At 36.0% G+C, this 23,512-nt stretch overlaps 1 long non-coding RNA gene across 1 annotated transcript in view; it reads right to left on the reverse strand.

Annotated features, from left to right (window-relative positions):
• Positions 1-20,263: 20,263 nt before the first annotated feature.
• Positions 20,264-23,512, reverse strand: part of LOC128921371 (uncharacterized) — a 28,566-nt gene continuing 25,317 nt past the window's right edge. The window contains exon 4 of the long non-coding RNA XR_008470823.1: positions 20,264-23,251. This is a non-coding gene — a long non-coding RNA (uncharacterized LOC128921371). The remainder of the gene's footprint in view (positions 23,252-23,512) is intronic.

Here is a 23,512-nt window from a genome sequence, read left to right on the forward strand (position 1 = left end):
CTAAGCCATCAAGCTCGAGTACCTCCTTAAAATCATTTCTCAATCATCGCTCAGACCTTCCTTTCTAAAGTGAAACCTAAAATCCGTAATTGTGTTACAGATTTATGACAGATTTCATTTATAACTGCGATCCGATAGAATATCTCGTTTTAACCCAATTGGATTTTTTCTAAGGGGAGTTATATATGTGTATATATATTTGTATATGTATTTATAAATCGAAAAAATCTACTTAATGCTTAACTAGTTTGTTCCTTAGTGTGACACATACATATATTTACATAACACACAATATTTATCCAACGAAGCAGACTAAAGCTCAACCCACTGCCCCGCTACCATAGTGACAGATACTAAGACACCGAAATCACTTGCCTGAAGAGGCCAAACAACCAAAGAACATTTTCAGTTTTCGTTACGTCCGTTTTGACAGTTTTTACATTGAATTAACAAAGTCAATATTTGATACCGAAATATACAAAAGTTTTTCATCAAAGGAAATTCTCCCATATCATTTGCCAAAACAGACACACGCACACACATTATCACATTATGTAGATGTATTCATGAAAGTCAAGCGCACGTTTCATAACTATGGCCACCAACCCCCACCCGCTCACCTTCCCACCTACCCACCTATCTTTAATGAGAACAAATACGAATGTATACAAAAGAAAGTAAAGAAATGAATTTCTTTCCATATCCACGTGTGTGAGTATGTGTGTGCAAATATACATATGTATGTACGCATTTGTAAGGGTATGCATTTGACAGCTTTATGCATGCGTCAAATCTTCAGATATTATTTACTTTCAATTGTGGGGTTATGTTATGTTCCACTCAAACTCGCCAGAGCCGAGGGTGATGGCACGGGGAGGCACACAGTTAATCCCTCCAATACTTCAAGCTATACAAATATACAAAAGACACCTTTCTTCAAAACTATTCTTTCTAGTCGGTTAAGTGAGAGTTTAAGTGCGTTCGAAAGTTCGCACAGGTACACACACACGCACTCACACTCACATAGATGCATGTGTGAGCTAAATGAAAATATTCCTCTGTTTGTGGTTGTCAGGCAAGTGGAAACTTGTGCAAACAGTGCAAAAAGTATACAATTTCTAAAGTGTTCAGTAGTCTCGCCCGACAGGACGATACCAAAAATATGTATGTATATATATAAAGCTTCTGCTAGCCGTGTGTGTGTGTGTGTGGAAGTATAAATTGCTAACCCAACTTTTGCTGGAAAATCTGTGTCGGATGGCAATATGACAGATGCGTGCAATGGGGAATACATGTTAATTGACCTCAAGGCGTGCAGAGTGTTATGAAAGTTAAATACTTTTAGGGTAGAAAAGAAAAATTGGATTTGACTTTCGTTTTTCAAATTTATCAGAAATATCAACGAAATATTTTCCATGCCAAGAATTCTTAATATAAATGCACAAACCTACTGAACATTTCAAGACTTGTGATGGTCTTCTTTAACTTTGAATGGTGTCTATTGCCTTTGATATCACTGCTTTACCACAGAAAGACTGTAAGTGTTGTAGTTAAATTTAACTCAGGTAATTGTCCTCTTTGTTGTGGCAACATTGTCCGTTTTCACTTCCAAATTGCGTACGTATAATTATAAATCGTGTTTAATGTACATGCACTTAATGATAGAGCGAAGTTTTTATTTTTGAAAATGAGTTTCTAATCGATTTTACAATTACACGCACAGTTTCGGAGTTACCACGAATGAGTGCCCAACCACAATTATAATTGCCACATTTTACGCCGCCTACCTCGTTTTCTCGTTTCCAAAACCAGCAACTTTACCACACACACACATACATACTTAATACATGCGTCTAACAACATCGACGTAGAAACTTCACAATGTACTATATATGTATACAATTGTAAGCATATATTTTCCAAAGTAATTATTATAGCCCGGTGATACGAAAGTATAAACAACAAAATTTGGCGTCAAACTGTGCGCCACTACAATTAAAAAAAATAAAATAAAAGAAACAACAACAACTAAAAAGTGTAGTAAAAGTATTGTTTACGTTTCGAAGTCGATTTGGTGAGCTCGGGCGGCTCTTGTCACCGCGCAACTGCATAGTAAATGCTAAGTACATGCTGATTTCATGTGAATATTTGACTGTTTGGGAGTGTGAAATCGTACATTCGAATGCGCGACTCGCATTGAAAACAGTAATAATATCCTTGCCATCACCCCCAGGACTTTTATAACTGTATGCATACACATACACATATATACATATGTATGTGCTTTAGTGTGTTGACAACACGCACGCATGGCTTGTGAAAACATTTTAATAATTTAACATTTTCGAAGCTATGTACATGACATATACATCCATCCAAATGCACATATGCGCAATTATTATTACTTCCTGTGCTCATTTTAATAATTCATCTATGCACACACACAGACACTCACACTCACGCGTGCTTGTAGGTCAACGTCAACCAATACGGATAGCGGTCGCTGTCCAAAAGTGTTCCAAATTTAAATATGTATGTATATGAAAATTGTAACGGTAATATGAGTACCGTGTCAAATGTGGAAAATGCCGCCATTACCATTGACCACCTTTCTTAACGCCCACACAGTAATTCGAATAATAGCTTATAGGTAAACACATACACATATGTCAATGTTGCAGAGTAACCATTTTAAAAGCCAGTCTCGCTGAATTCAGGAAAATATAATAATTTATCTTATTTGCAAATGTGCTTGATTTACAAATGTTTAGAGCTCTTTAGCGGGGTCAAAAAGGTAACAAAAAAATCCCATTGAATATGGAGTGAAATTATTCGTTAATCCATAAAATCAAATAAAATAACAGAATAAAAAAATAAAAAAGCTTAGATTGCAGATCCTAACAACAAATTTCAAAATTATGATAAAAAAAAATTATTTCAGTCTCATAATTTAGTTGATTATTTTTGATAATAACTAACAATGAGGGTAGTTGGTTGCCTTAACTTCCATACATCCATGTACACACACACATGAACGTTTGAAAATCTCCCTGCTTTTTTACTGCCTTCTCTTCTAAATTTGATAAGAGCGGCATAAAAAATAATAATGATGATGAGAATAACAGTAGTAGTAATAATGCTAATACTAATAATAATAATTATAATACATTTTGACCAACACTAGAAAAGCAATAAAAATGCCTAATATTAAATGAGTGGCTGGAAAGCATTTAATAAACCTAACCGCCGCCCACCCGACTCACCCGCCCTCACATAAATTTAAGCGCTTTATCGCATCACATAAATTAACTGAAAAACTGTAATCTACGGGGAGCAGACATGTGCCCGTGTGCAGCGCATTTATTAGTAAATTAATAACAAAAAAACAACAATTCAAAAAATTATAAACGAACCCACGAGCGGACTGCACAAAAAAACTAAAATACAAAAATAAATACAACATTTTATGGAATGATAAAGTCGACGCTGGAGCGTATAAAATTAGTGTAAACAACAATTTGAAATTGTGCGTCTGTGTGTATGTATGTGTGTGTGTGTGTGTGTGCTCATTGAGACCCGATCGATAATGTTATAAAAACGGCATTTAATTTAACTCGTTTTTATACACAATTCTAACGCATATATATATATTTATCACACATATACATAGATACCGTTAGATACAGTATGTATGCATTTTACTCATTTCATTCTCATTCTCATCCCGCGCCATTTTCCTTTTGTTCGTTGATTTTCGACAATGAGTTGGTGATTAATTATTTCAAAGTTTTTTTTCCGTTTTTCAGAAAATTGATACACATCTCTACCTATACAGTGCACACACATACATATATATATATTTATATGTATAATGATTTTGGTTTAATGGGGGCACATGATGATTTTCATAACTCAAATAATGATTCATTTGATAAAAGCAATCGACAACAAAAATATGCATACAAAAGCAATTTACTGCATTAAAATATCGAATTAAATTTTTGTCTTGTCCGTGGCATGCTACAAATACTAGTAATATATGTCTATAACTAATTCCGATGAATATTTTACTTTTCGAAAAATTAAGCTCACAAGAATAAAACACTTTACACTGCCCGCAACAAGGCACAGAAAAGTAGCGAACGCAGATAGAAAGCCCCCCGGCTCCTAGTCATTTTTGTAAGCGTCAACCCCAAACTTTCGCCCACACGCAGCCGTCTAAGTGTTTGTTTGCTTGTGAATACCACAATTTTTCTCACTTAAGAACTATTTTTTTCATACTCTTCTACTCGCCTTTACGCATTTTCGAAAATACAGATGTCTGTGTGGTTTAAACCCAGCACTAAATTCGCCAGTCTCAATTATCTGCGGCAATTGTGAATGTGTCTAAAACAATTAAGAAAGAATTTTAATACAATATCTGACTGGCCATGTTTGACCTGATTTCCTGTAGATACCATCTCAATTCTAAACATACTAGAAAAATCAAAAAAGATAGCGCTTTTGAGTTTTTGGAACTGCTATTCCAGGCCAACTTCTACGTCCACACATATTGGAGAACTTTTATGAAAGCTTCTAAGCACTATGTTCAGTGTATACTGAAACACACGCACCTTTGCGATTGCTGAGTTTCGAACGCAAAATGAAATGAAAATGGATTTTTTCTTTACTTTTATTACTTTTCTCCACTCCTTTCTCTTCTTTAATTTTATACTTTTGGTTTGATTTTGCAGAGTGGCAAAAGATGCAGAAGCCAAAGAGTGTCATTGACACACATACATACACACACATGTGCACCTAGGGGCACAAGCTGTGCGGCACATGTGAGCATATCAAAACAGAAATTGTAACCGCATATTTGCGAGGGTGGCAAGGACTTGGCTCACGCACATACAAACACACACTCACACATATGTATAAATGCGCATAGAACGGCCCAGCAGGAATACTCTGAAATTAATTACGGTCAATTTATGCTTTATGCCAATTTGAATATGAAAACAGGGCGAATATATTGAGAATCTGTGAATTTAGAGATATTAAACTGCCTCTTACTGACGTTTTGTATTGTCTATATTTCCTAGTTGGCGTCAAAAGTGTTATTATCTTTTCTTACTCACTTCGCTTCTCCACATTTATTTCCTACTGGGCTGTCGCCTACACTGGAGCGTCTTCACATATTCACTCCTCACAAGTGTTAATGTGCACATGAGTTGCTTGGTTGGTTGGGGAGGGAGCGGGTGGTCGTCCAAAATATTTCGTGCCATCCATTGATAGTGTGTGTGTGCGGCTGATTTTATATGGTTGCGTAGCAGCAGCGTCCTGCAGTTGCCAACGGAAGTGGCCAGCTGCTCGGCGTCTGATTTAGGCTTTTATAAGAGGCGAAATAAAGTTGGGAGAAGAAAAAAAGAATTTCGAAGGAAAATTGTAATTTTATCGAATGAAAGCAACGAAGTTTTCTTCTTTTTGAAGCGATTTCTTTTCATTTTATTTCTTCCTGACCTTAAAAGAAAATTAGTAGCATACACACAGGCGCACAGACGCACATATGCATATGCTCATGCGAGTATATGGACCGCAATGAGAAAAAAAATGAAAGAGAATTTCTAATATAATGCCTTATGCCAAGCCCACATCCGACTACATACCTACATATGTATGTATATGAGTATGTCGTTTTGTAAATAAATTTGGGCTTATTAGGCGAGTGCGTGGGGGTGAAAGCAAGGATGTGCGCATAAGATTCTGAATTGCTGGACGAGAGTTTCTTTGCATTTCTGATTTACTACAGTTTCCGTTGAATATTTGATTTTGTTTTTTTTTTGATTTTGGCTTTTGAAATTTTCTATGAGCTGCCCATATGTAGGCGTTGTTGTTGCATTCATATGTAAGTTCCACCGTGAGTTTGACAGCAAGGAGTTGGAAAAGGTGTAGTGGTGGAGGGGAGGTGAAGTGGAGCAAGTGACGTTGTAAGAAATGGCATGTCTAATGAAAATGCGAAAAGCAGAATGAGTCGCTAGTTTTTTGTGCTTTTCTTTTAATTTGCAGCGATATCGTAAGTCACAGCCTCCAAATAGTAGTAAATTCGGCTATCGAAAGTGGTGGTGGTGGAGGGTGGCGAAGTGTGGGATGCGAGTGAGAAAAGTGGTATATGTGTGGCATATATGTATTGTATTGCTGCTTGAAAGCAGCTTTTTGTAGACTTTATGTAAAATGAAAGGTATATAGAGAATTATGCCTTGCCTTTTCTCAGTTTCTCTTTAAGAATTATTGTGATTCTGCTATTTCTAAGTATACTTCATTTCATTACTGTATACTGACGCAGCCCTTTTTCAGCACTCCTGCATTATTAATCGAGTTTGTTTGAAATTAAATCGCGGCTATCTATCATGTGAATACATACACATGTACATCCATAGAAGACGAATGGACTAACAGTACTTGTTAGTACTTTTTCCTGGGTCCATAGTTATATAACTGCAGTGTGAATCAAAATTTATTGGATTTTTCGTTACAACTGAAATTTAATTAACCTATGTGCTTTATAAAGATTAATAGTGTTTTGAAATCGGTATGACGTTGCCTTTCTTCCAACTTTTGAGCCACCTCCTGGTGAAATAAATGATTTCACATTCTTAAAAAATGTTCTCATTTTTCTCAGAACTTTCAAATATTTGTTTGTGTTTATGAATAAACTTGCTTCATCCGCAAATTACATCGGAGCGTTACTTCCTGGTCAGTTTCTAGATATTCTATATATTTTTCGTTTTATGAATTTCTTGTTTCTTTCTTTCCATTTTCCAGCGTGTTTACACTATTGAAAATCAATAAAATCTTTATGCTCCACCTGACCTCATACAAACACACTCACACCTGCCTTTGCAATAAGCAATAAGTGGCAAGTAACGAGTCACTCACTAAGCAATTTTATGCGTTGCCTGGGTGATGGAAATTGTTGTTGTTGGAATTTTGGTCTGCAATAAAGTGAAAGTAAATTCGTTCGCTCATTCCTGTGATTTTTGGCGCTATGGGCGGGCATGGCTACTTTGCTTATAGTTTTGTCAAACTCGGTGAAATGTTTTTCATGTCTTGCACATATGAATTGCTTGAATCTCAAAGAAACCTCATTACCTGGCTTAAATTCTTCAGACACAACTGCTAACACAACAGTTGATGTATGTATGTATGTGTACAGTAGCAGAGAATTGAAAGTACATGACTCTTGGTGAACATGTTTCCCTAGTTGCTGGCTCCATTTTTACTCTTTGTTCTACTATGTCCTAATGCCAATGCATTTAGACTATAAAATGTGTGTTTTCGGTAGCAAAATCGATGGATTTTCAATTAAAAATATTTCAATTTCGATGCGCCGCCAATCAAAGCGACGGCAAAGGGTTAACGCATCCAGCCGGCATTTCCAAATGTCGTAATGAAATGAAAGAAACTCATTAACGACTGAAGGTCCCTTACCCATACATGGCTCGCGTACATCTGGCGTGCGCAGACAACGTGCGTAGCGCATGCGCAACATTCCAACTGCCAGGACAGAGCGACGCAATCTCAAGGGGAGCAAACAGCTGAGCTCTGCTCGTTGCCAGGCGCATTTTCCTCACTTTCACGTACGTGCGTGTGTGTGTGTAGAGACATGTAATTGATGATAAGGTGCAACGACTTGCGACCGACGCCGTAACCCTACCGCACCCTTTCGACCTTTTGTGCTCATCGAGCCACGGCGAATGCAATTTCAAATAAAATGAGAATTTTCAACATTTTCACTTAAAATATGAATTTTGCACCCAAAAACAGTAGCGATATTTATTAAAATGTGGACGGAAGGGTAACAACAATATGCAGCCGTCCGTCCGTCTGTCCGTCCGCATGCCATGCAACAAATCATTTGAACTCGGCACAATGCCAATAAAACACTAACAAACACCCGTGTGTAAACAATCCGCGTTGTCACCCCGCCCGTCTAACCCTTTCGACGTTGCGACATGCCACAAAGCAGCTAACACGCACAACACACAAAAGCAACAAGAGCAACAATGTAAGGTACAATTTCCAATTTTTCGGTTTAATGTGAGTTTTTCCAACCGAAAGAGTTGCACTTTTTCATTTTTTTTGTTTTAGTTTTTCTTTTCGTTTATGTTGCGATTTTCAATTTTGCAATTTTTGACATTTTTTGCACAAAAACGCTGGGAAATTTATCACACAACAACAACGACAACAGCCACAATGGATTATCACTGTGCGCAAGGGCGAAAAGGGTGCTGTAAAGTCCTAAATGTCAGTAATCCGCGCGCACACACGAGTTGCTCTACACACACACACACACACATATACATATACGTACATGTGTACGAGTGCAGGAAGGGTCAGGCGCAAATGTTGTTGTAGTTGGGTAAATAAAGGCTAAAGGATTCGTCGTGCGTCAGCGCAGTTTAAACACCAGAAAAGCGATAAATTCAGCAAAAAACAAAAAACAGTAGGAAACGGTAAAAAATCAGCCAAACCAAACAACAACAACAATGTTATGAGCATGCCGGCTCGGTGACAGTTTGGAAAATTAATGAATTGCCATTTTCCGAAATTTTTCGCAATTTTAGAGCACAAAAAAAACGAAAATTTATTTTTCACATTTTTTGCAAAAAAAATGAAAGGTGATTTCGACTTGGGGTGCGCGAAGGACCATATGAGTGTACGTGTGTTTGTGTGTGTGAATCGTATGTATTTATAGCGAAGTGATACATTTCGAGTTTTGGCACAAATTCGATTTTTTATTTAATTTTATTTCATTTTCCGTCATTGTTGCTCTTTGTCGCTCGTAATTGGCAGTCGAAAGGGGTTAACGCACCAACTGAACCCATTAACGAGCGTTACAGACCTGTCATGTCACACGGGTCACCAGCAAGAGCAGCGACGCGAATGCTGCGATACGAAAGATTATACCTAATCATGGATCCTTTAGATTCGCGCATATTTTTCGAGACCGAAAAGCAACCCTTAGGAAATTAATGTTTTTTTTTTTTAGAAAATGTGAAAAATCTGCGAGTTTTCCGCAGTTTTCGCGTATTTATTCAGTGAGTTTTTGTGCTCTGCCAATAATCCTCTTAGTGTTTGGCTGGTTAACTAATTAATAACGTTCACGCGAAATGTAGTTTAAAGTTCTCAAAGGTGAAGATTTTCGGCAATGATACTCTGGTTCATAAGTGTACCTCTAGGATTAGAAATTCTGTTTCAGTTGTTTTTTGTTTAGGTTAGGTTAGTTCGGTTGAAGGTTGTTCTCAACCAAAGTTTAATATTACACTTAGTACATATTATTCCATTAGGCCATCAACAATATTGAAACGGAAAAGATCTGTTTTTAAAGCCGTAATTCAATTTAATTAATAGGAAAAGGAAAATACTGTAAAAATTCTTAAATTATTGAAAATGCACAAAGATTGTAGCAGAGAATTTGAAAATTAGTTTTTTTACACCAATTGATTTAATTTTCATAATGCATTTTTATTAAAGATTATAATGAAAAAAAATCTTGTATGTATTTATACAAAATATTATTTTACACTTTTTATTAAATAAAAATAATACTATTATTAAAAAATAATATTTTATTATTATAAAAAAAAACATTTTTCATTATTATTTCAAACAAAAAAAAAACGAGCAAAAATCAAAATTTTACCAGTTAGTAGTTAAGCATGAGCATAAAATCAAAATATCCTAACCATTTACAAATGATGGGTGGAAAAGAATCAAAATTATATATCTATATAAAATACATACATACATATGTACAACTAATATTTTCAATTAAAAAAATTATGTCAAATGTTTACATTTACTAAATAAATTCGTTAAGGAATATACATATATAAATGATAATTGATAATTGAAATAGTGAATAAAAGATGAGGCAAAAAAATAAAAATAAAATAAGAAAACTATACAAAATGGTTTTGTAAAAGTAAGCTGTAGAATTGCATGCGAAGAATGAAGAAGTGTTTTCAAAAATGTCAAAGAAATTCAAAACCGGCTGCTGCTGCAATTAAAAAAGAGAATGAAAGAAAATCACTTGAACAATGGAAGAGTCGTGGGAACACGGCGAATGGCGGCAAATAATGTCGATGGCACAAAATCAAAATTAGCTTAAGAACAAATTACAAAATGTTTTCGTCTTCAAACGAGTGGTAAACGAGGTACAGTAAACATTTTCAATTAATTTATTTATACATCGGTTCATATTCCAATGAAATAAGTGTGAAACTTTGAATGTTCGAAATAGATTCATAAATTAATTTTCAGTGTCAACAATGGAAGCTTAAATTTCTCACTAATTTACTTATGTATTTGTATGTGTTGTCTCTACTAAATTAAAACAAAGAAAAAACAAAAACAATTTCATTGGAAAGTAAAATATTTAAAATGAAAAAAATTAAAAAAAAAACGAATAATGCAAATTTTTAATGATCATTTCCTGTAACAAAACTAACAAAATATTAACAATTGAGAAATTAATAAGGATTTAGGGATATCTACTTTGTATCCTGAATGTTGGTGAAAATAAATTATGTATAAACAAATCAAATTGCGTTTCGACTTTATCTTGATATGCACAGGTTTGTATGTAGATATGTATTCAGCAGACGTGCAAATTGAGCGGAGAACGTAAATGAAATTTATCTGCAAGATTTTAATCTACGTTCTCAGTCTCTCACGTCAAAGATCGTAAAATCGGCCGGTACTCATTTGCTCTTCGTTGGTGCCACGGCTAAATTATAAAACCGTTGGGTTTGCAGCTGTGCTGAACCGTTTCGCTCGCTATTCACCAACAGATGTCGCATGCAACAGCTTATCATATGCTCGCTTCAAACGTACCGGATGTACTAAAACGGAAGTAGCTCAGTCATGTCACATGTCTTCATCCATTAGCACGAGGTCGGGACAGTTCCGGATAAAGAACAAAGAATTATCGATAACCAAAGCAAACCCATGCAAACGTGCTGGTAAGTATATACATATATACACACGTAGATAATGATGTAATTAAGTTAATAAATTATTTAATAGAAATTATTAAATGCGTGAATCTATTTAGGAATCACTTGAAATGAAATATTTGTTTGTTTCTAACCCAGTTGAATCATGACTGCAATGAGTCTGCGTTGAAATGGCATTTTTCTAAATAAATGAATGAAAATCGCAATCAATTTGATAGTTATGACTTATTTTCAACGTGCCTATGTGTGTACTCACCCGTTCTAACAATATTATTGCTGCGTGAATCATATGCAAATCGCCCTTCACTGCAGCAGCGACAAATGATTTCAACTACACGTGCAGAGGTACATACATATATACATATATACATATATACATAATTGGTATTTATGAATGTCGTCATTTGTAACGTAATGATAAGTCATCAATTCTTTTGAAATAGACTCATATGTAAGGTTTGTATGTTTATATGTTTGCAGAGAGATTTGGTTTTTTGTATTTCCGTTCTAAATTCATTTGAAATGATTTTGCGTCAATATGCTGCCACTATATACTCCACTCGCCACTACTACTTGTATGCATATACGCATACATTCATGCATATTCCGCATACGCACTCACATACTACATATTCACCCAACTAACTAATAATTATCAAAAGCGGCTTTCAGGAATGTCACAACTATAATAAAAAAAATGCCGATCACCGCTGCAGAGAAATGTCGGTTAAACGCAATTATTTCATTCCAAGAAGAATTCCGGAAGTTTTTTCGCCATTGACTGTATACCAATATAGACAGAATTTTTGACATGGAAATACTTCAAATGAACAGTATTATTACTGCAATTGTATGTAATTATATAATTTCAAATTCCAAAAAGCGTGTCAGAGAAAATTCAATAAGCTGAAGCGCATTTCTCCTCAAGAGTTTTTATTTCCACAAAACGCTTTCGTACAACAAGTACTACGAGTACTCCTTTATTAATTGATTGAATACTCATTTAAGAATGAATGAAAATTCATTGGCGCACTGCCGGCAGCTCGAAAATAGGTCGCCTCAATGGAATGCCAACAATTTACGAGCATTACATACATATGTATGTATGTATCTTCATGAAAATGCCGAGCTTCGACGCTGACTTTTTACGAACTCAACTCGATGTGGCTCACACAATTCGTAACTTTTTTTGAATTTGAATTGAATTGAATTAATCGACACACAAAGCCATCATCGCAAGCATAATATGTGGGCATATGTCTGTATGTATGTATGTATGTATATAAACTTAGTGTGGGAATTAGTTTTAAGGGCAAACCCTAGTACACGACACATATTCAATTGCTTAGATGAGTATGTACGAGTACATGGGGTGCAACAGGGCGCATGTTTGTTTCAGTTACAATATGTCGGCCGAGTTTTTCCATTTTAAATTAAATAATGGAAAATTCATATTTCATAATTAAACAATTACACGCTCACACGCCACATGGTTCGCTTTTCTTCAATATCTCCGCTTAACAATACTGTATCTATGTATATACAAGCGGAATGCAAAGGCTGTCTGAAGGTGATTTGAAATTTTATAGAAAGTGAAAACGACAGTAAACACAATGGTATGCACAGTTGTTGTTGTAGTTCTAGTATTATCATAAATTTACTATATAAAAGGGGGAATTCACTTTCTTTACGAGAATTTATATTCTATCTGGGTACAAGGTACGCTGACTTTATGTCTAGGAGTCATCCAGATGTACGACGGAATATTTCTTACTAATGGAACTCTTAAGAGTTTTTATTAGTTGTTGATGATATTTTCGGAAAGTTCTTTCGGAGTTGTCTTTAAATTTATGCAAGTATGTATGAGTATCTTTGTAGAATTCATATCAGCCTCCTTAAGTTTCAACGGAAATAAATCTTTATACAAGTTGTTAGAACTTCCAGAGCACAAGATATTATAGGCCGTCTATGATTCATGAACCACAGGCGGTCGAGCCTGGTTTTTGCATTTATTCGTGAATAGACGTATATGAGTTAGGTCTAGAATTGCCCTGTTTTCTCGTACATTCCCCCCATTGAAAATATTCGAGAAGCGAAGCGCTGGAAACATCTTTTATTGCCATCAAAATAAGTAAACTAAATTGCATATTGTCGATATGTTTGTGTGCTAACAACGTCCATGCATATACATATGTACGCACGTACGGGTATATTTCTAAGTACATTTTCTAGATACTTATATACTTCAATATTTGCGGGGAATGTGCCAGAGACGAGCACATAACTTTTAATTTATGCATAGAAACTCGTATATACCCCTATGCGCTCCCTTTTGCGTGGCCTCCCATTCATTCTAGGGAAAAATTATAAATGCACACTTCCTATTAAGACACTCAATGTTCATTACGAATGCATCTCCGCCGTCGCTGTGTTTTTAGGCAATTTTAGGGTGCTTCAAATTCCTTCCTCTATACTTGGCAGCATAATGTAAATTTATAGTAAGTGCTTGCATATCTATGTATCTACTACATACTCGTATGCGAGTGTGTGTGTGTGTGTGTATATGAACTATGAATTTTTTATTATCGTCCATCGTTTAATTGGCTCAGTAAGCAGGCAGCGTTTGTCGACTGAAACGTTTGCAGTTGAGACGCATCTTCAGCACTTTCGAATCGCCGAACCCGAACGTGTGAAGACTGAAAACTGAAGAAGAAATTCTAAATTCTGAACAGCTGCTTTTTGCAAATGTGACGAGCAGGCAGCCTAATGTAAGACACACACACACACACACATGCAGATACTCGTATAATGCAGACACACGGCGATGAATTAAAGAGGGTAAAAAGTATAATACGAAATCCCATGCGGCTAATTTTGCAAATAAATAGTACTTGGCAGCGACACCGGCACGGACATCGCCAACGGAAGCGACGGCCGGCGCGGGGACCATCGGGTCGTTGCGTACAAAATAAGTGAAAGACAACTAAAATAGGCTGTCTGAATGCCTTCGCAAATAACTGTGTCTATGAACTTTGTGGATGAATAGATGGGAAGATGCGCCTATCCACATACACGTACATACATATGTACATATGTAGCTCTGTCCGTCCGTGTATAATCGTAAAGACGAGTATAATGATATACAATTGTACATGGGGGCACATAATATACAAGAAGATGAATATATCTACTCATATGAAGACATACATATGTACATTTGTATGTACTAGCACATCTATGTAAGCTTCTAGAGGAATTGAGGTATATACTAGACCTGACAAAGATTCTGTATAGTTTATATGTAAAGTTGGAGCACTGTATTAATTTTGCAATTTTCTTTAGTTTCTTCTCATAATACTAGAATTTTAATTTCATTTCGAATGCTTGAAAACATACTATTTCTATATTCAAATGTATTATGTTGAAATTTTTAATAGCTGCGTCTTCTTCTGGGTTTTCACAGCAAACAGTAATCGAGTCTACTAATACATATGAGTCCCTTCCTTTACAACACCATCTGACGCTTCCTTGAATACTTTCAGGACTGAAATCATGTTCTAAGCTCGTTTAACTCATGAGTACATCGTATGCGATTCTCACTATCAAACTCAAATATTCCAACATTCCATTTCAAAAAGGCCCGAAAGGCATTAACAGGAACTTTCACTCGAACAACCTTTAGCACGCCCACTTGTCGCTTATATTCGGAAGCGAATGAAAAAGGACTTATAGTGTTATTTTAGTTCGTCGTAGAAGTGCCCAGCTCATAGTAGCCTATGTTGGCAAAAATAGATTCACGTAGCTTAACTAAAACTACAAATGTATTTTTCGAGTCAACTTCGGCTTGCCTGTCAACAGTGACACATTGACAGGGACATGGACACATCCAAGTCGGAATCATTCTCAAAGCTTTCACTTTGCTTTTTATTCATTAATCATTTTCACTTATTTTAAGCAAAGTCCAAGTCACTTACTTAACGTTGATATCAAGGCGGTACTTAGTTGCATCAGTTTGTATATATGTACATATGTATATCTTAATGTGCTATTGACATTAGTTCTCATAGTTATCTATGCATTGCTATTAACATGCAGTTTATGTAGAGTTCAGTTTGTTTCTACCGAATATAAACTATGAAGTGGCAGTATAACTTCGGTGAAATACAGAAATTTTGATATTTGAACTTTCATTTCCGGCAAACTAATGGAATTAGTTAATCTCTTGGGGAAGTAAATTTCAAAAGAAAACACTTTAATATTTCAAAATATGGTTTATTCATTTCATTGTGACCTCACCTGAGCTTTAAACACTTGAGTTAATGATGAAATAAAAAAGTATTTTCAGTACTAGCGCTAGTAGTTAATTACTAATATGTCACATTTTGTCCCACGAAAACCTAACTCTGTGACCTCGGTTGACATCAGCGGCAAGAAATTGTAACAAAGTCGAAAACTTGGAGATTGCAGCGTCACTAATAAAAAGCCGAAATTGCCTAGTAAAAGCCGCCGCTTGCTAAAGAAACAACAATTTTCGTCGACGACTAGCTGATTAAATGCACCAGCTTAAATTCGACAATGCCCCCCGCACCACTGCACCTAACCACAGCGAATCGACGCGACTCGCGGCGCTCAAGAGCTCCATGCGCTGGGGCGTCCACGATTCCGAGACGACCGAGACGGCGCTGCCACAGCACAGCAAGTGAGTTTATCAGCAATAAAGTGACGAACAAACTAAACACTACAACGGTTGCTTAGTGTTAGTAGTAGCCGCTATGAGGTGGCAGTAACGTAGCATTAATAATAACGACAACGACATCAACAGCAACAGCAACAGCAACAACAACAACAGCGAAACCTAATTTAAAATGTAATGAAAACATTTCACAATGCCGGATACGCACTGGAATGCGGCGGCCCGTTTGGGCCAATGAAATTCGACGCCGAATTCAAGCAGACAAATATGTACCTCCGCATACATATATACGATTCAATTATTACAATCGTATGTGTGTGTGTGTTTGTGCGTTAACCTGCATTACTCTGGCACATTAACATGTAGATGCATTGAAGTCGAATTCCGAAATAATAGCATGGCGTGGATTTTTCGCTCCAAACTTCCTTCTAAATATTTAACTTACATTTCTCAAAGAACTTATGTTTCATTCGTTATTATAGAAATATCTTGGAACCCCAAGATCTCAGATTTTCCGATCTCTGAGTTCCGTTTTAGATATACAAAATGCTGAATTTCAGGGACCAAATAAATGTTTTCCCGAATCACTTCTGCACTGCACGAGTGCAAAAGAGCGAAATTTATATCGGCAAAAATAACTAATAAGAAATGGTCATTTTTCCAAAACGATGAATCGGAGTTGAGTTCTCAAAATATCGGATATGTTATACATACATATCTAATCCATAAGACGGCAAATAGATTTCGTAAGCATTTCTCTCTGTATTACGTCCTCACGATGATCTGTTCCCCGTTGAAAATTCAAGGGTCTGACACGTATTTATTGAGTTTATTCATGTAGATAGCACCAATATCGGAGCATGAACGCGAATAGAGGAAGGGGGCTTTGCTGACTTAAAATATGGATCAACTTCAATGGCGTTATCAAAGAATGTGGATTTCTTAAAAAAATTTAAATGACATTCCTCGTTTTCGTGCGCACATGGTACTTCGTGTTTACTACGTGGGCATGCAATAGCTGTATGAGTATGTACTCGTGTATGGGTATGCGTGTGTGTGCATTTGTATATTTTAAGTGAAAGCTTTACGCATGCGCTATAGCCCAAAGCAAAAGCGTCAAATAAAAAACATTTTCTCATATTCTACATTTTTGTGTATTTTACTATTATGTTTTACCGTCTACGCATAGCTATGCATTGCTATGCCTCTGTGTAAATATGTATGCACATATGTATGTGTGTATGTGTGTGATTGTGTGTCAATTTAATCAACATAATAAACGCTCGGAATGCTTGGAATGCGGTTTTGTTTATTTAGAAAATTTACCTTGATCACCGAATGACTATGCCAACCAAATGCACAACAATAAACGAAGCTTACAACAAAGCGTAAACTCATGCACACTCACGCACACTTACATGGGAACATCTATGAGTTTGTGTTAGATGCCCAGTAATAGAAACGCTCACCAACAAACATTCGGAGATAGTTAGTTGCCACGTTAGTGTGCCTCTACAGACTCATCGATCTGAGCCCACACGCGTTAACTGTAGTTTGTGCATATTTTCTCCATTTTTGAACTACTCATGTCATCATTATTCCTTTTTCGTTTGCTTTGTGCGACGCCCAACGATGTAAGCTATTTGGATTTCCTTAGTCGCTTTGCTTAATACGGGCGTAGGCAGGTGTTCTTAATCGAAAATATTTGGTTTAGCTACATTTTGAGTTATGTGATGTAATATACTGTTACAAACGTGGGTGTAACACATGGTCATTCAAAATCCAAGTCCTGTAGTCCAATATATTAAGTGTTATTTTGGGTTTATCTAGAAAACTCGAACTAATTTGAGATATTTATCAGCGCTTCTCAAGCTGTAATTGCCAATAATCATTGTTATTGCGCTACGTTATTTCTATGGCAATCCTTCGAGAATATGTTTATAATAATAGTCATATGTGGTCTTCTCTGAATCTTTTAAACCTTTTCATTGACTTGTTTGAAGCTAAAAAACATCAATCTAATAAACAGTCAAGGCCAGTGCATTCCATTTTAAGCTCGATTATATAGTTGATATATAGATCAAAACCCTGACTTATTTACTGACTTTTCCTGACTTTACATTTGCATCCTTCTCCCCACGTTCATAATCAAACAATCTTTTCAAATTGGTGTAAAAACATTGAATCTATACTATATATCTATACTACTATTATAAAGAGGAAAGATTTGTATGTATGTTTGTAATGAATGAACTCAAAAACTACTGTGCCGATTTAAAAAATTCACCACCTTTCACCATTGGAAAGCTACATTCACCCCGGGTAACATATAGCCTATTGCTAGAATTTCATCTTTTTGGAAATAGGTTCCAGGTGAGGGTGTCAAAAAGACTCCGTGATAGAGAATCTTAATCTGAAACTGAAAATCGTCTTGCAAGTCATTCTCTTCACATCGCAATCGCGTGCCAAGGAATCGAGTAAGAAGCGTTCGTAGCTGCTTGCTGAACAAAATATCAAAACCTCCCAAATACGCACTTGAGGGTCGAGTATGGAGCGTGTGCAGCGGCTTGAAGAACAAAATATTAGAAATATACAAGCTCGCACTAGGGAGTCGAACTCTGAGCGTTCGCAACGCTTTCATAATCAGAGAGAAAGACAACAGACACAAACTTAATATCTTAGTAGACAAAAGGGGACTTAGCTTTTCGACCTTGGATCAAATTGTTTCCCTCACATCGCAACTTTATGGTCGTCGTCGATAATGCTTATTCTTACATGCACGACTCAGTACAGAATACTCTCGTTTTACCTTATTTTCGATGTGATATTAAGAGAGCAGAAAGCGTATGAGACCATCTGCGTCTTAAAATACTAGTTGTCAACCATATAATCTAAAATCAATAAACTCAAGTACTCCTTGTATACTCTATATCTTTGTTTGACATTATTCATGATTGGATTGAGTACCTGTCCTTACTATAATTTGTTTATTTAAATGTTATTACCAAAAAACATTTCATTTGCCTCTAGCTGTGTCTTCTTAACTTTAAGAGAACCGAATAATGTCTAGAATACTATGGGATCGATTTATATGTATACTTACTTTAAAACTTTAACAGTGTGGTTTTTACTCCCTCACTTTCAGTATTTTATATTTGCTAGATTAATGTATATTACATAAAGAAAAAAGATATGAAATCAGCTAAGCTTTGATCCTTCCGATTTCTAATAAATATTAAAGAAACAGCGATTTATAAAGAGTTTCATTATTTTTTTTATTCAAACGACTGAGGCGATTGCACTTTTCTTCTTGTTATTATATTTCACAATAATGTTACAAATGTTATGTTAACAAAGTTAACAAAACCTGGTAAGGTTATGGGTCTTTCCATAAGGAGAAGATGAGAATATTTTAATCTCATCTCATCTGAAATCCAACTTTAAAATTTATTTTCTTTTTAATTACATATACATTAATAACTAAATGGGAGGTGTGGGAAGCTCCCCTGAACTTTAAATAACTGCAAAGTAGCTGTAAGTGCTCAAAATTTCGAGCTTGAGCATAAGTTATAAAAACACTTGCCAAATATTTATGAAACTAACTAACTGGAAATCAATTTATTTACTTAAGCGAATATTAGTGGGATCCCGTTTTTCAACTTCGAAAACTTGTACCTATTTAGGTGCCCGCCACTGTATATTCACACACAAATACTTATTCAATAGATTTCCCAATGTTTTGTCGGCTAAAGTTCAAAGTTTTACATCGCCATTGCCTATTTTTTTACTTCATTCCATTATCCATTCTTATTGCCTTAACTATACGAGTTTTCAAAAACTTTGCTGCCGCCGACCATAAATATGCCAACAATGCCAACAATGCTTAGGCGCAACTAAGCGCGGCCTTTGTTGCACCGTTACACCGAATACAATCGCACATAATTTCCACAATAGTATAATTAATTATGATATAGTTGGGGGTTATTAATGTTGAATTCATTGACAAAATCAGCTTTCAAAATGATCTCACTTGTTGAAGAAACAGCCAAATCAAATCGAAAACCGGTTTTGTGTTCAAATCAAATCGCATATGAAATCAGTTCAGATCACATCAAATAATCGACACACACACATGCATTTATGTTTGTTTGTGTTTAACCAGATTCTCCGCGGTATTTACGCACTTTGTATTTGTCTTTATATATGTATGTATGTTTGTATGTGTGTGGAGGGCTGTTTAAGCATGCTCATAAGGTTGTTGTACAAACTCGGGCGATTGGCTTTTATAGGCAAAGACAGCTTCCGAGTAAGCTCAATTGATGTAGCGCATCGAAGCGAATCGCAAATGTATTCACCTCAAATCGAACGCCCATACATACATGCACACACATACACGCACATATATACATATGTAAATGAATTTTTATAACGACATTATGTAGCGGATTTCGGTTGCTTTGTTGTTACTTGCACTTTTCGATTTTTAATTATAATAAATTAGACTTAATTTAATTATTTTATTGTTTCCATTTTATTATTCGTTCTGTTTTGTTTTGTTTTGTTTTCTGTGTTTCTTTGTTTGTTGCGCTTCGTCTTCGTCTTCGTCTATTTTGATTTTTAACAGAAAGATTTCGAATATTTGCTCGATTTTAAGTTTCCATTAACTTTGATATGTTTTAGTTGATGAAGCTATTTTGTTAGTTAAACTTGGTTTTACTTAGTAGTTCAGGTTGCCTTTCGTTATTTCACAGAGTCTTTGGTGTGGTTAAGGTTGCACCGTTCCTGTTGATGTATTACTCGCATTTCAACTCAATCGCTTTTTAACAAATTATTAGTTTTGTAATTATTATGCTATTATATATTATTAATTGTGTTCTATCGATATATTCAACTATTCCACGAGCTTGTTCTAGAGTTACAATACTGTATCGAAACTATTTATGGAACTGAAATTAGATAATCCATAATAGTTCCAGCTGTAAATGCAGCGCACCCTAGTCAGACACACTGTAAGCAGAATAAGTAGAATTCGAGCTGCAAGCAATATTAAGTGATTAACAATATAATAGCATCAATTACTAATAATAACAACACAATAGAAAAATTAAAGCAAAACACCATCAAAATCTGCTTATAAACAAACGCTCCATCAACATGGGAACTTTAACGGCAGAAGCTACTTATCGCTGTAAAAGCAATAATTTAGCGTTCCGATATTTGCTACCAAAGTCCATTCTTCGCTCCCGAGAGTTGTGCACGAGACTCATACACACACATACGCCCACATGCACACATATGCAGAAAGCATGAAATTAAATGCAACATTTTTTTTTGGTAAAAAAGTCTAGCAACATACCAACAGCAAAAACGGTGCATGCAACAAAGTTGCAACACAACACACCAGCGAGAAGTCTGCAGAAGACTGAAGACAATTTGCGGGTTTGCTGAGGCGGCTTTGAAGGTGAGAAACTGGATTTGCCACATTCCAGAACGCGTCCCATTTCTGCAATTGCAATCAACTGCAAATATGCGGCAAAAGCAACTACAACAACGATCGCTGGACAGCGATAAGAATCCCGTGCTGTTGCCGACTCTTGGCTCGTTGCTTTGCATGCATCAAGTGTGGCCATGCACGTGAGTGTACGAGCAACGAGTATTAGAAGTGGTTGGATGAAATGATGGGACTTGGCTGGACGCGATGTCGGTCGGTGTAATGGTCAACCGCAATAGTTTTAGTGCAAATGACTTGTGCACGGTTAAGTTACATGTGCGAGGCTGAGTGCGGGCAGTATCTTCGCTTAGATGGGATTGCAAATATTTTCATGTAATTAATGTACATGTGGCAGCATTCTATGGCTTAGCAAGTATTTCAAGATGTCATGAAGACAATCTTACTTTGATAAGAAATATATTTTCAATAAACTTTAATGAAAATAAATTGGGTAACAATTTGAAAAAAAAAAATCCTGTCTCATTCAACCGTTTTTTTTTTTACTGTCATCAACCAAAAATGTTGCCGATACCACAACTAATAATAATGTGACAATCTTTATTTTTATCTCCTCTGCTGTTTGCCGAGATTGTGATCGACACTGTCATTTAGTCGCACATAAGACGAAGTCGTGATACTGAATTTAAAAGAAATTAACAAAAAAAAAGAAAGAACCAACACATTCCAATCCTAATTGCTGCTGAGTCATTTTGGAAAGCTACAAAACTCTTTTTTCCCACAACGCAAATTGTTGTTATATAAATGCTCGAACAGTTTGAAAGTTAATATTATTTAATGTGCTGACAAGCTGACTTACGCACATACTCGTACCTTCGCTAACGAGTTCATAAAAATGTGCGCATTAACACACACACACGTATAAGAAGGTGGCTGTCTGTGTGTGTGTGTGTGTGTGTATATGGGTGTGTTTGTAAGTGCGTACATGTGAGCTTATGCTGCCGAATGCGCATCAGTAAAATGGCTAAGTAGGTCAGTCGCCGACGTCGGCACGTGGGGCCGCTTCCAGACGGCGTGTGGTTATGTGATGATCGTCAATGCTATCTATTCAACTCTCCCGCACACACATAAAGGTATTTGCGAATCGTCAGATACATAGATACATTTCCATATCCTCAATCATAAATCTGCACAAAAGTATCACCGATATTGCTATTCACAATCGTACATATGTTAATCAAGCACTTAGCACAACACTTTGTTCACATTCGACATTCGACATTTGTAGAAGGAGCATTGATGTTATGCGCGAAATTCGAAAGATTCGAGCAGCAGAAAGAAAGTTCAGCACACACAAATTGTATGAGAAAACGTAAATACTTTGACGATCTTTGACGATTCCAATTTTATTTTTATTTCTTTGTTATTCATTTGGTTTCTATTCTTTATTTTTATTATTTTTGTATTGTTTTTTTTTTTTTTTTGTTTTTGGTTTTTGTAAAAGAGGCAGGCAGGCTGTCGCAGCCAGCTAAGAAAACCGCTCGCAACGTTCGGAAGCACAGCTCCAACTGCGGATCGTGTCAATCCAATAAAAATAAAAAAGTGTCTAATGAAAACATTTCATTTCTTCATTTCTATTACATACACGTTTGTATATTGATCGCTGTTGTTGCCTCTTTCACTATGCTTCTTACTCACATCAGACAACCACCACACAGCGTTCGTATGTGATAAGTGTGTGTGTGTGTGTGTACGGGTATTCGTATAAGATTTTTATTTAATTTTCTTCTTCTTCTACTTCTTGGTTTGTCTGTGTAAGAGTGAGTGTTTTCTTTTCGCTTTTTCATTCCTGCAAACACATTCTTTCACACAGCTGTTGTTGTAGTGGTTTAAAGAGATCTGCGTTCGCTCGCGTTGGGGTGACGGTAGGTGTCGTTTTTTATATGTGTTCGTGTGTTTGTACATATGTGTGTGTGTGTGAGTCAATTTTTTGTTTGTATGGTATGTGTTAAGCTTACCAATCGATGATAGCGCCGCTGTAGGAAAGTAACAACAACCAGCCACTAAATGGCAACAAGTGAGACCGACCAACAAGCACATCAAATGAAGCTAGAAATAAATAATAAAAAAACAACAGAAATGTGTGTAAAATAAACATATAAACGAAATTAGGTCAACATTCTTTCATTCATTTATTCATTCACTCATCTACTATCTATCTATCCGTTCATTCGCATATTTCATTTTATTAACGCGAGCGGTGCTGCCAACAGCTCTGGCCAATACATACATACACACATACATACATGTATTGCGCGCCTATGTGTATGTATGTATGTCCACAGTAGATAGGCAGGCACACGCACACAC

Source organism: Zeugodacus cucurbitae, chromosome 4, assembly GCF_028554725.1.
Source record: "Zeugodacus cucurbitae isolate PBARC_wt_2022May chromosome 4, idZeuCucr1.2, whole genome shotgun sequence".
NCBI classification, from domain to species: domain Eukaryota; kingdom Metazoa; phylum Arthropoda; class Insecta; order Diptera; family Tephritidae; genus Zeugodacus; species Zeugodacus cucurbitae.